This window comes from Dendrobates tinctorius, unplaced genomic scaffold (assembly GCF_039654945.1).
Source record: "Dendrobates tinctorius isolate UK_male_01 unplaced genomic scaffold, ASM3965494v1 ptg000011l, whole genome shotgun sequence".
NCBI lineage: Eukaryota > Metazoa > Chordata > Amphibia > Anura > Dendrobatidae > Dendrobates > Dendrobates tinctorius.
In genome coordinates, this window is record NW_027361679.1 from 5405277 (window position 1) to 5418233 (window position 12957).

General features: G+C 41.9%; 1 protein-coding gene across 1 annotated transcript in view; it reads right to left on the bottom strand.

Annotated features, from left to right (window-relative positions):
- Positions 1-12957, bottom strand: part of LOC141100807 (alcohol dehydrogenase 1-like) — a 144292-nt gene that overhangs the window by 15541 nt on the left and 115794 nt on the right. The window lies entirely within an intron of this gene.

Sequence of the window (12957 nt, forward strand, 5' to 3'; positions counted from 1 at the left end):
GGGCAAAGGCATCAACATAGAGTTTACAGGAGAAAAAAAGAGGCGCTCAAAGAAAAGAACACGGTCCCTACAGTCAAACATGGCAGAGGTTCCCTGATGTTTTGGGGTTGCTTTGCTGCCTCTGGCACTGGACTGCTTGACCGTGTGCATGGCATTATAAAGTCTGAAGACTACCAACAAATTTTGAAGTATAATGTAGGGCCCAGTGTGAGAAAGCTAGGTCTCCCTCAGAGGTCATGGGTCTTCTAGCAAGACAATGACCCAAAACACACTTCAAAAAGCACTAGAAAATGGTTTAAGAGAAAGCACTGGAGACTTCTAAGGTGGCCAGCAATGAGTCCAGACATGAATTCCATAGAACACCTGTCGAGAGATCTAAAAATGGCAGTTTGGAGAAGGCACCCTTCAAATATCAGGGACCTGGAGCAGTTTGCCAAAGAAGAATGGTCTAAAATTCCAGCAGAGCATTGTAAAAAACTCATTGATGGTTACTGTAGGCGGTTGGTCGCAGTTATTTTGGCTAAAGGTTGTGCAACCAAGTATTAGGCTGAGGGTGCCAATACTTTTGTATGGCCCATTTTTGGAGTTTTGTGTGAAATGATCAATGTTTTGCTTTTTGCTTCATTCACTTTTGTGTTTTTTCATTTAAGACAAATTAAATGAAAATAATAATACCAAAGAATTTGTGTTTGCAATCATTTTCAGGAAGAAACTGAGTATTATCTGACAGAATTGTAGGGGTGTCAATACTTTTGGCCACAACTGTATGTTTGGCACTGAGGAGATGCTTCCGTCGGGCCACTCTGCCATAAAGGCCAGATTGGTGGATTGCTGCAGTGATAGTTGACTTTGTGGAACTTTCTCTCATCTCCCTACTGCATCTGTGGAGCTCAGCCACAGTGATCTTGGGGTTCTTCTTTACCTCTCTCACCAAGGCTCTTCTCCCTTGATTGCTAAGTTTGGCTGGATGGCCAGGTCTAGGAAGACTTCTGGTGGTCCCAAACTTCTTCCATTTAAGGATTATAAAATATGTTAGCGCTATATAAAAATAAAGATTATTATTATTATTATGGAGGTCACTGTGCTCTCAAGGACCTTGAGTACTGCAGAAATTCTTTTGTAACCTTGGCCAGATGTGTTCCTTGCCACTATTCTGTCTCTGAGCTCCTTGGCCAGTTCCTTTGACCTCATGATGCTCATTTGGTCTGACATGCACTGTGAGCTGTGAGGTCTTATATAGACAGGTGTGTGCCTTTACAAATCAAGTCCTATCAGTTTAATTAAACACAGCCAGACTCCAATGAAGGAGTAGAACCATCTTAAGGAGGATAACAAGGAAATGGACAGCATGTGACTTAAATATGAGTTTCTGAGCAAAGAGTCTGAATATTTATGACAATGTGATATTTCAGTTTATCTTTTTTAATAAATTTGCAAAAATGTCTACACTTCTGTTTTTTCAGTCAAGATGGGGTGTAGAGTGTACATTAATGAGAAAAAATGACCTTTTTTGAATTTACCAAATGGCTGCAATGAAACAAAGAGTGAAAAATTTAAAGGGGTCTGAATACTTTCGGTACCCACTGTAATCTATTATTATAATTTGTTTATATTGTTGCCCTTCTCACGGTCTCTTTTAGCATGCATCTGGTAGCCTGATGTTGATTTTTGGTTGTGGACTTGGACATTTTCATACATGAATGCATTAATATGCTCCACACAATTCTTCAGGTTTCTGCCTTACATAGAATAATAATATGAGTAATGAAACATGCTCTATATAGATATGCTGCAAGTTCAAAAATATTACCCACACATCGAAATTCAACATAATACCTCTGTTAGCATACGTCTTATACTGCTCACATACACAGCAACCCAGTAGGTGGGCGGAACGCCTGGGTACAAAATCAATGTCTGATGGTGAAACCACTGGCCCTTTCCCTGTGTTACGTCCTTCCCACTCTGCTGTCCAGGAAGGAGGCGCTGATGCCTCCTGTCCACAACTTGCAGTTGCACAGATACAACATTCAGCAACCACGTCCAATTTGTTGTCCCAGCGCAGTGTTCAGTTATCCCTTGTCAGCATATATGTCTGCTCATGAATTGCTAGTTAGACAGTGCATACATATTTGTTAGCAATTAAAATTGTACAGTGCTGGTGGGTCGCCCTCCCAGGACTGTGGGGTACTCGGTACCGGGCCTGTCCTTCAGAGGGGAATGTCACAGCAGCGGTGACCCGGTCAGTGGCCCTGGGCTCCCAAGTAAAAGGGGGGGAATTGAATGATGGAATAAAGTTGAATGGTTCGTGACGCCACCTGTGGTGTTTGACAAGGGAGATGTTAAGCCGACGCTGCATGCAGATTCTCTGGGACAGATGGTATGGCGCAGCAAAGATGTTATAGCTCCCACAGGTGAAGCTGTAGTCCCAGGGCAGTGTAGATAAGCATTGCAGGAATGGTGCAGTGTAGGCACAGGGATGTAGCGGTGCCAGGTGTGTGGCGCAGGAATCAGTGGAGGATACAAGGGCATGTAGTTCCAAAGCTTTACTCACAGTCTGTTGTACAAACAGGTGCCTGCCTCCATACCGTGTCCTCCGGGTCAGGGACTCAGTCAACCTCCAGGCCAGATGGAATACTCCTTTCCAACACTCCGCCAACATGTGCCTTTCTGAACGTCTCCTCTTATAGCGCCTTTAAATGAAGAACTCCTAGTACTGAGTTACACTGGAGTTCCTCCTGTCCGATGTTCTTATGAACTCTACTTGTACGGCAGACAGCTGTAGCCTGCTTCGGGGACTCCTTGCTACTAAGTCCCGTCTCACTATCCAGTTGCTGTTGTGCCCCCAAGTCTTGTGTGGGAATAAAGCGGTCACTACTTCTATTCCTCTGGTGTCTGCTGCAGGACCATTAGTATCCATACAACCTTGGGGACCGGGCCCCGGCCTTGCACTTAGAACTTCTAGGAAGGGTTCTCTTCTAACCCACGTCCTCTGATCTCTTTTACTCCTCACGTTCTGTACTAATCTTTCCTTCTTATGGAGAATTAGGCTTTCAGTCTATGTCACTCTCTCTCTCTTCCTTTCCTGTGCTAGCAGACCCAGGTCACTGGGATCTGCTGCAGCACTTCCATCCATCTATCCCTCTCTCTGGGGATCTTCTTCTTACTCACTCACTGAACAACTAACTAACTGACTACATCCTAAACTCTTCCCGCTCTCTTGAATGTAAACTAAACTCCACCCACCACTCAGCACGTTTCGTGTTCCAAGCAGGGAGCCACCAATGGGTGCTTTGCTACACTCCAAGCAGGGAGCAGCCGAAGGTGCTTTGCTACACTACTTTGTGGTGTGGGGTGCAGGTGTTGGAGTATGGTCAGGAGTCTCCACCTTACCTGGATGGTGGGGTACCACACCTCAGGAGGAGGTGCATTACCTCTGTGGCGACTGAGCCTCAGGGGCGCCACACTGGACAAAGACCATTGCTGACTTTTCCAGGCTCCTAAATGAGACTTATGTCTCTTTTTTAAACTGGAACTTCCCTTACATTTTCTAAATTTGGGTCCTTACAAAAAATGGTGGTGGGGTATCGGCCAGTTTCTGTACATTTTAAGCACGTCTAAGAGACTGGGTTAATGCGCTCCACAGACCTATTCAGACCACAGCCTTACACATATTGGAACATGGTATTTGCCACCCTGAGGCCTTTACCTGAGCTCTGTAGCACTGCCTGTCACCTGAGTATTATACTCCACAGACCTCGACTTTTTGCTGAAAATAATGCTTTTGCTGCACAAAACCATGCAAAAGATACATTCTGACTGGTTGGGGAGTTTCCAGAAGAAGTGTGTAGGCTTATGCAGATTGGTCAATGGCACTCCTGTCTCTTTCCCTTGAGGAGGCTGCTTCCAAGTAAAATGAGGCTTGTACATGTTCCTGACATGGGTTTCAGGCCTGACAGACTAACAATACAGGCTTACAGGATTTGTGATCATGTTCAAACTGAAATATTTTTCTAGTGAGTCATTTCTGGTCCAGAATAACAAGCAGTTGGCTTTGTTGGCAGCGGAGACCAGTATAATTAACGGGTGTATGATCAAAAATCCACTTCTTAAAGGTAAAAAACTCTCTTAATGCAAATTGCTTTACAATGATGGGCTAAGGATTTCTACAGATAGCAGCTGCAGTAAAAAAAAATACTCTAAGCATAACTCTACAGTATTAAAAAAATACTGCAAAAATGTTCCAACATCTCAAGGAAGAACACCATGCAATTAACATGTTCAGCTAAAATGTAAATGCTATGGACAGGGCCGGTTTTAGGCAAAGTCGGGGCCTAGGCAAAGTTTAAAATGGGGCCCCAAATGCTAGCATATTGCATATCACACAGAAGCATTTCGGTTGTAGTTACATGCGCTGAGATCAGGACGCTAAATGAGTGTGATCGACAATATTGAAGTCATTCAACACTTGTTTCCCATCCTCTTTACATAGTCTGAGAAAGAATGATGGGGACAGATCGATCACTAATGGATCACCATACAGTATCATGTTTTCAGCAGCACATCCACAGTTTACACCCCATAGTCCTCCATATAATATAATCTTCCCCATAATCCTCCATATAGTATAATACACTCCTCAGTCCTCCATATAATATAATGTGCTCCATAGACCTCCATAGAGTATAATACACTCCTCTGTCCTCCATATAGTAAACTGTGTTCCAAATTATAATGCAAAAAGAGTTTAGGAGTGATAAGGTTAGAATTTTTTTGTTTGTCATTTAAACTCATTGATGGTGATGTGTGTCAGGGCTCTTTATATCACTGAAAGCAATTGCAGATACATGTGCCAATTAGTTTGGCAGGTGTGTCCAAATAAAGGCAAGACTACTTAAGAAGGCTGTTCCACATTATTAAGCAGCCTACATTTTTTGCAAAAATGGGAAAGAAAAAGGATGTGTCGGCTGCTGAGGAGCAACAAATTGTGGAGTATTTAGGTCAAGGCATGACTACAATCAACATTGCCAAGACACTTCATAGTGATCATGGCACAATCAAGAAGTATGTAGCTGATTCCCAGCACACACGTGTGTGTGCTGATAAGGAAAAAATTGAGGACTCTTTCCAACAGGCAATTGCGTCAGGTTAAAAGAGCAGCTGCAAAAATGCCTTGTCATAGCAGCAGACAAGTTTTTGAGCTGCTGGTGCCTCCAACGTCCCCCGAACAACAAGATGCAGGGTCCTTCAGAGGTTTGCAGCTGTGCGTAAGCCATCCTGTCGACCACCTCTATCCACTGCACACAAGCAGAAACGGCTCCAGTGGGCCAAACGATACATGAAGACTGACTTCCAAACTGTTTAGTTCACCGATGAGTGCCGTGCAACGCTTGATGGTTCAGATGGATGGAGTGGAGGATAGCTGGTTGATGGACACTCCATGAAAACACGGCTAAGGCGCCAACAAGGAGGAGGTGGACTCTGGAGTAATGTTTTGGGCTGGAATCATGGGGAAAGAGATTGTCAGCCCCTTTAGGATCCCTGAAGGGGTAAAGATGACCTCCATAATCTATGTGGAGTTTCTAAAACAGCACTTCCTGCCATGGTTCAATAGGAAGAACCGTGCTCTCTGCAGCAAGATCATTTTCATGCATGATAATGCACTGTCTCATGCTGCAAATAACACATCTGCATCTCTGGCTGCTATGGGCATAAAAGATGACAAACTTATGGTGTGGCCACCATCTTCCCCTGACCTGAACCCCATTGAGAACCTCTGGAGCATCATCAAAAGGTGTGTCTATGATGGCGGGAGGCAGTTCACATCTAAGCAACAGCTCTGGGAGGGTATTCTGTCCACATGCAAAACAGTTGAAGCACAAACCATCCAAAAACTGACAAATTCAATGGACGAGAGAGTTCAGAAGCTTCTTTCGAACAAGGGGTCCTATGTGCAAATGTAACATCACCTAGAATAAAGTTTTGACTTGAAAACTGTTTGATTTCATTTTGTAATAAGCTAATAATGCTTATAATTTCACAATTGACCTTTTTTTGTTCAAAATAAAAATAAAAAGGTTGAAAACTCTGCTGTGCATAATAATTTGGAACATGCATTTTGAGTGTTTCTTATTTTTAAAAATATACTGTTTTCATAGGCAGTTTGTTCAAAAACATTGCAATTATACTAGAATATTAGATGACTGGAAAATAACAATGACTGCAATTCATATAGGTAATTTAGAGAAAATATGAGGAAATATTTTTTGCATAATAATTTGGAACACAGTGTATAATATACTCCCCATAGTCCTCCATATAGTATAATACACTCCTCATAGTTCTCCATATAGTATAATACACTCCTCAGTCCTCCATATAATATAATGTGCTCCATTGTCCTCCATATAGTATAATACACTCCTCTGTCCTCTATAAAGTATAATACACTCCCCGTAGTCCTCCATATAGTATAATACACTCCTCATAGCCCTCCATATATTAACATACACTGCTCAGTCCTCAATATATAGTATAATATACTCCTCATAGTTCTCCATATACTGTAGTATAATGCACCGCCATAGTCATCCATGTAGTACAATTGATTCCCCATAGTATAATGCACCCCATAGTTCTTCATATAATGTATTCCCCACAGTCCTTGATACAGCCCACATATAGTATAATGCAGCCACCCCACAGAGTATAATGCAGCCCCGCCATACAATATAATGTAACCCCCATAGAATATAATGCAGCCCTTCTCTTACAGTATAATGCAGCCACCCCTTAGAGAATAATGCAGCTACCCCAGAGTATAATGCAGCCACTCCACAGAATATAATGTAACCCCCCATAGAGTAGAATGCAGCCCCCCATATAGTAGAATGCAGCCCCTCCATAGAATATATATGGCAACCCCCTCATAGAGTATAATGCATCCCCTTATATAGTATAACTCATAGAGTATAATGCAGCCCCTTATATAGTATTATGTAGCCCCTCCATAGAATACAATGTAGCCCTCCTCATATAGTATAATGCAGCCCCCATAGAATATAATGTAGCCCCCTCGTAGTATAATGAAGCCTCCATACAATATAATCTAGCCCCCCATAGAATATAATGCAGCCCCCCATGGAATACAATGTAGCCTCCTCATATAGTATAATGTAGCCCCCTCATAGAGTATGATGCAATCACTCCCCACAGAATATAATAAATATAATACAGCACCCCCATAGAATATAAGGTAGCCCCAAATAGAATATAATGCAGCCCACCTCCCCATAGAATATAATGTAGCCCCCCATATTTTGTAACACAGCCTCCCTCATAGAATATAATGTAAAATGTACCCCCCATGGTATATAACACAGCCGCATAGTATATAGCCCAGCACCACATTGTATATAGCACAGCCCCACATGGTATATAGCACAGCCCCACATGGTAAATGGCACAGCCCCACATAGTATATAGCCCAGCCCACCAAGGTATCTAGCACAGTACCACACGGTATATAGCACAGCACCAAACAATATATAGCACAGCCCACCAAGGTATATAGCACAGCACCACATGGTATACAGCCCACCATGGTATACAGCCCAGCACAGCATACATCCCACCTTGGTATACAGTCCAGCATGGCATACAGCCCACCATGGCTGGCCCTGGCTATGGACACTTATGCAATGTAAAAAAATTTTTTCACATTTTCCTCCCTACTGCAAAATGAAGCAACCGCAGCTTTTTTCTGTATATTATTTTCATTCCTTATGTTAACTTAGTTATGTGGGCCAGAATGCTTACTCCCCTACTGAATTTACATAGCTTTTTTCGCTACTTTTGCACAAAAAATGTTTAGTACTTTTTGCCATATAAAAAATATTTTTGTGTTGCTATATTTTGGAAGCCATAACTTTTTTTAATTTTTTTTGTTAACAAAAGAGTGTGTGGGCTTTTTTTTTGCTATTAATTGATGTTTTCATTAATATTATTTTGAGATACATATGAATTTTTGAGCACTTTTTATCCTGAGATTAAAAACAATGGTAATTACATAATTTATTGCTTATATATTTTTTTTTACATCATTTACCATGGTTTTCTGTGCTTCATGTAAAATTTTGCACTCTATGTGACTGCAAATTGCTGAATCACGGTAATTGTAAAAGAAGCCAAAGACTAAGAAGCCTAATACTTAACTAGAGTATATTGCCTTATTCTTTCAGTGACAACAAATAACCTTACAAAAAACCTTTGGGAAGCCTTATTTAACAAACGTTTCCCTACTATCCCTAAACACGTCCAAATTCTCATATCATTTATATTCCTATAGCATTGGCCTGGAAAAAATCAGGTTTAGATTTATCAAAAGTTAAGAGATGTCTTTCTTGGTATATGGTCAAAGAAAAATTATCTGCCATACTTATGGATAAATTCCATAAATTTGAGAAAATGTTGCTTCCCTGGGCAGAATACACCAACCACACTCCCTTTGACACACCTTCACTTCATTTACATGCTCCTGACTCCCCAGATTCATCCTAATTATTTATATTGAATTTAGACTCGACTAACCCCTCCCCTGGGTGGTGCTCACAGCAATCCAGCAATGACAACCATAGAGGTCACGCGGGTCACCAGTGTGTGTATTTCCAGTGTGATTGCCGAAAGTACCATTTAAAGGCTGCTGCCAGCGGCTATTGTGGGCACATGTCAGCTGTTCAAAACAGGAAAGATGAGGTCTCACCGCCGGAGCCCACATCAAAGGGCGGGAGTCCGACATCGGCGTTCTATTACACACGATGTCAGAAAGGAGTTAAACGAGTTGTCCAGTCTTAAGCTACTTATGAATCCTCACATCACATATTCTGCTTGCTGTGAGGATTCTCTGTTGCAGGCAGCTGAAGTGACGGGTGCTTGACCGTAAGTATGTGATTTGCATACATGTGGTCATGTGCCAGCTAGATGGGTGAGACCTCGCTCAATGCATATGTATTGAGCTAAGCCAGATGCAGTCTAGATGGAATGTGGCCGGAAGAATAGAGAGGCATACTTGCAGCCACATGACCACCCGCTCAATACGCCAACCTTAGAGAATCCAAACAATGAACAGGGCTTCATAAGTCTGCAGTCACATAAGCTAAACGACTGCAGTTGCTCTAAGACCACAGAACCACTTTAACCATTAAAAAAAACAAAACTTTTTGCATTGCTGCATTCAAAGACACAACATTTTTATACTTCTGGAGCTTAGTAAGTGCTTTTCTATGTGTGATGACAAGCTGTCGAATTTTCGGTATCATTTTAAAGTACATTTATGAGTAAAGACAAAAATTTTTTCATATGCCAATCCCTGTGCTGGTTATGAAATGTAGCAATTTAATTGATTGAGCCATTGTGGACATGGTGATACTGATTACTCTAAATGTACATTTTATTTTTTCATTATTTTTTAAGTAGGAAAGCCTCTTTAAAGATAAAAAAAAATTTGTGCTCATTTTTTAGATTTTAAAATGTTATTTTTTTCAGATTTTTAATTTCTCTTAGTTCAACACTAGGGAACTTTATCACTGATGTATTACTCTGCGATCCTTCTGTACTATGCAGAAGTAAAAATAAAAAAAAATAATTTTTCAACCAAAATATCCCCCAAATAGCTCCAAATTTTTTATTTTCACAAGAGTAACAGGAGAAATGGAATAGATAACGTCAATGTCACGTTTGCAGAGCCCTTGATGTGTCTAAACTGTTAAAACCCCACACATGTGACTTCATCTTATAAACTACACCCATCAATGAATTCGTCTAGAGGTTCAGTGAGAATGTTAAGACCATAATTGTGTCACATAATTTTATACCATTAGGTGGTGAAGAAAGAATAATTCCAGTTTTATCACTAAAATTTTGTTCTAGCACCAAGTTTTTAATTTTATATGGGCTAATAGGAAAATATGGACCTCCCCATTTAATTGGTATCTACTTTTCAGGTACTGTGGAAAGCTCGGAAGGGAAGGAGTGCCATATTGTAGTTCAAATTTTGCTGTCATGATTTGCGGATGCTATGTCACATTGGCAGAGCCCCTGATGTGCCAGAACAGCAGAACCCCCATAAGTGATCCCACTTTACAAATGACACCTCTCAGTGAATTCATATAAGAGTGCAGTGATCAAATTGACTACACAGATGTGTTTTATACCATTGGGCAGTGAGAAAAAATGATTACATTTTTATCACCAACATTTTATTTTAGCCCCAGATTTTATATTTTCACAAGAGGAAAGGAGTAAAACTTGCAACAAAATTTGTCACCCAATTTCTGTTGAACGTGGCATTACCCCATAAGTGTCTGTACAGTACTGCTTAGCCACACTGTGAGGAGGGAAGGAGCTCTATTTGCCTCTTGGAGAATGGGTTTTCATAGAATAGTCTGCACTCCATATATAGAGCCCCTAAGTGACAGAAGGGCAGAATCCCTCCCTTCAAGTCAACCCATTTCATAAATCACACCCCTCTGGGAATTTATCTACAAGGGCAGCGACAATTTGGACTCCATGGTTGTTTTTCAGAAACAAACAGCAATAGATGTTGCTGAGTGAAAATTGCCCATCTGCAATTATGGTGCCCTTACAATGTAGTGCTTGTATATTGTTGCGCCCAGTACAATCTAATGCTCATAGATAGTGCCCATCTAGTGCTTCTGGAGACACGCATCCAATAAATTAAATGGGCTCTCCTCACTACAGTACTGACAAACACGTACAGTGCTGTGCAAATTAATTGGGACAAAGCATTTTTTTAAGTAAAATCGTAAGTTGGTTACCAGTCAGTGATTCAAACCAGTTTTAACTGCTTTGAACAGGCACTCACACCTGTTCAAAGCAGTTAAAACTGGTTTGAATCACTGACAGGTAACCAACTTACGATTTTACTTAAAAAATGCTTTGTCCCAATTAATTTGCACAGCACTATAGAATCACCCATAGTGTAGCCAGAAGAGAGTGCACTACACCAGTGGTAGTTAGCACAGTGAATCCGATAAGGTCAAAAACAACACCAGTGCTACGTAGGTCTATTCGTACTACCAAAGGCCTGCCCCCTATGAGGTTCCGCATATAAGTAGACTGTGTACATAAGAAATGTAAATGTTAATAATGTTTAATACTCTAACTATTTAAGCATATGTGCCTACAGAGACTACTGTAAGAACTTTTGAGCATTCTTATGGAAGATTGGGTCACTGGACTCATTGTGACCAGGACAATGTTTGTAAATAGTTAGCACTAATGGCTACAGAATAAAAACCATCTGGCGTGACCAAAGAAGTAGTCCAACCGGGAGACTACTTATGCCCTGTAGTCACACCCAGGGCCTACGTTGGGGGTTTGAGATGGGTCCCCCATATTGTACTGTGAATAGTGAAAAAGGACACCTCATTTCAGAACTTCACTGAATTGATGTTAAGATCTTGTAAATAGTTTTGGCTGTTTGCTTGTTAAAATGTTTCTTTTGTGTTTCCTCAGTCCAGGAGTACTGAATTTAACTAGGGGGGAGTGTGGCACGCCAGGAGTCCAGCTGCCACAGTCACATTGCTTCTTTCACAGGGGGTGATGCCATGCCTGGAAATAAAGAGGAGACCCCTTGCCAGGTAACACACAGCATGCAACACTTTTCCTACTCCAGACCAGAAGGGGGAGCTCTAACACCTGATTTCAGGGGAGCTTCCTTGGAACATTCTGGCTTGGGGAGGAGTTAGGAGAGTCTGTCTGTAGACATGGATGAGAGAGGACGTTTGGAGAGAACCTCGTTGGAGAGGAGCTGTATGCTACAGCTCACCCAGAACAGAGTTCTGTTAAAAGAGGATGCCAGAGTCCTGGACCAGATGGGGACTCCAAGCCCGACAGTCACATTTGGAGCACAGCAAATTGCAAGTTCTCTGTTCACACTGACACCTGCCAGCACAGCAGTAACACAAGAGCCAAGGTTGCCAGTGAAAAGAGACAGATAGGCTCACTCTGCCTGATATACAGGTCAGAAAAACAACACAGAGAAGAGGGCCACAGCTTAGCTATAAGCGGCAGAGGCCAGGAACAGAGAAAGTACAGCAGGAAGGCCTCTAAATCCTTCTGGCAAGGTGGAACCCAAATTGTTTCCAGGCAATCGGATCTCCAGGACCATCTGTAGCCAATGCCCTGGACACTGTACCTGCAGAACTGTGAGTAAAGCTTTGCAAACTGCACCTGACTGTGTCCTTTCAAGTTCTTCCTGCAACACCCACTCAGCACTGCTACATCCCTTGCCAAATACTACATCATTACTATCTTTACTATCTTGAACATACAACATCTGCCCTGGGACTCAGCTCCACCTGTGGGGAACTATACCAACTCTGCTGCCTCACCACCAGTCCCAGAGGATCTGCATTGCAGTGGTGGTCCCCTCTGACCAGAGACCACAGGTGGCGTCACGAACATTTCCCCTTTAAAAATCCCCTTTTCCTTTACATCATTTTTGCATGGACACCCGGGGCCACGGACCGGGTCACCGCCACTGCGACATTCCCTTTAAAGAGTGAACGGCCCGGTATCAAGTACCCTGCGGCCCCAGCGGGCGCTCCAGGTCTAATTAGGATGTTTGTTATAGGCCTCATGATTTACATGTACTTTCTTGTACTGTACATTCATTTAGTGACCACAAGTAAACTAAAATATTTATTAATATATAAAAGGATTACGCAAAGGGAATTCTGTACAATCCCTATACAATTCACATAGCACAAGTACAACATATGGTGACCATTCCTGATGCAAACATGGCATGAATTTACAAAGCATCACCCCTAGAGAAACTCCGTCATCATTACGTGCTGCACACTTCATCTGCATGAGTAATTGTTATTGTCAGGTTGAATAGGACATCTTTTAGGCATGGTTAATTAAAGATAA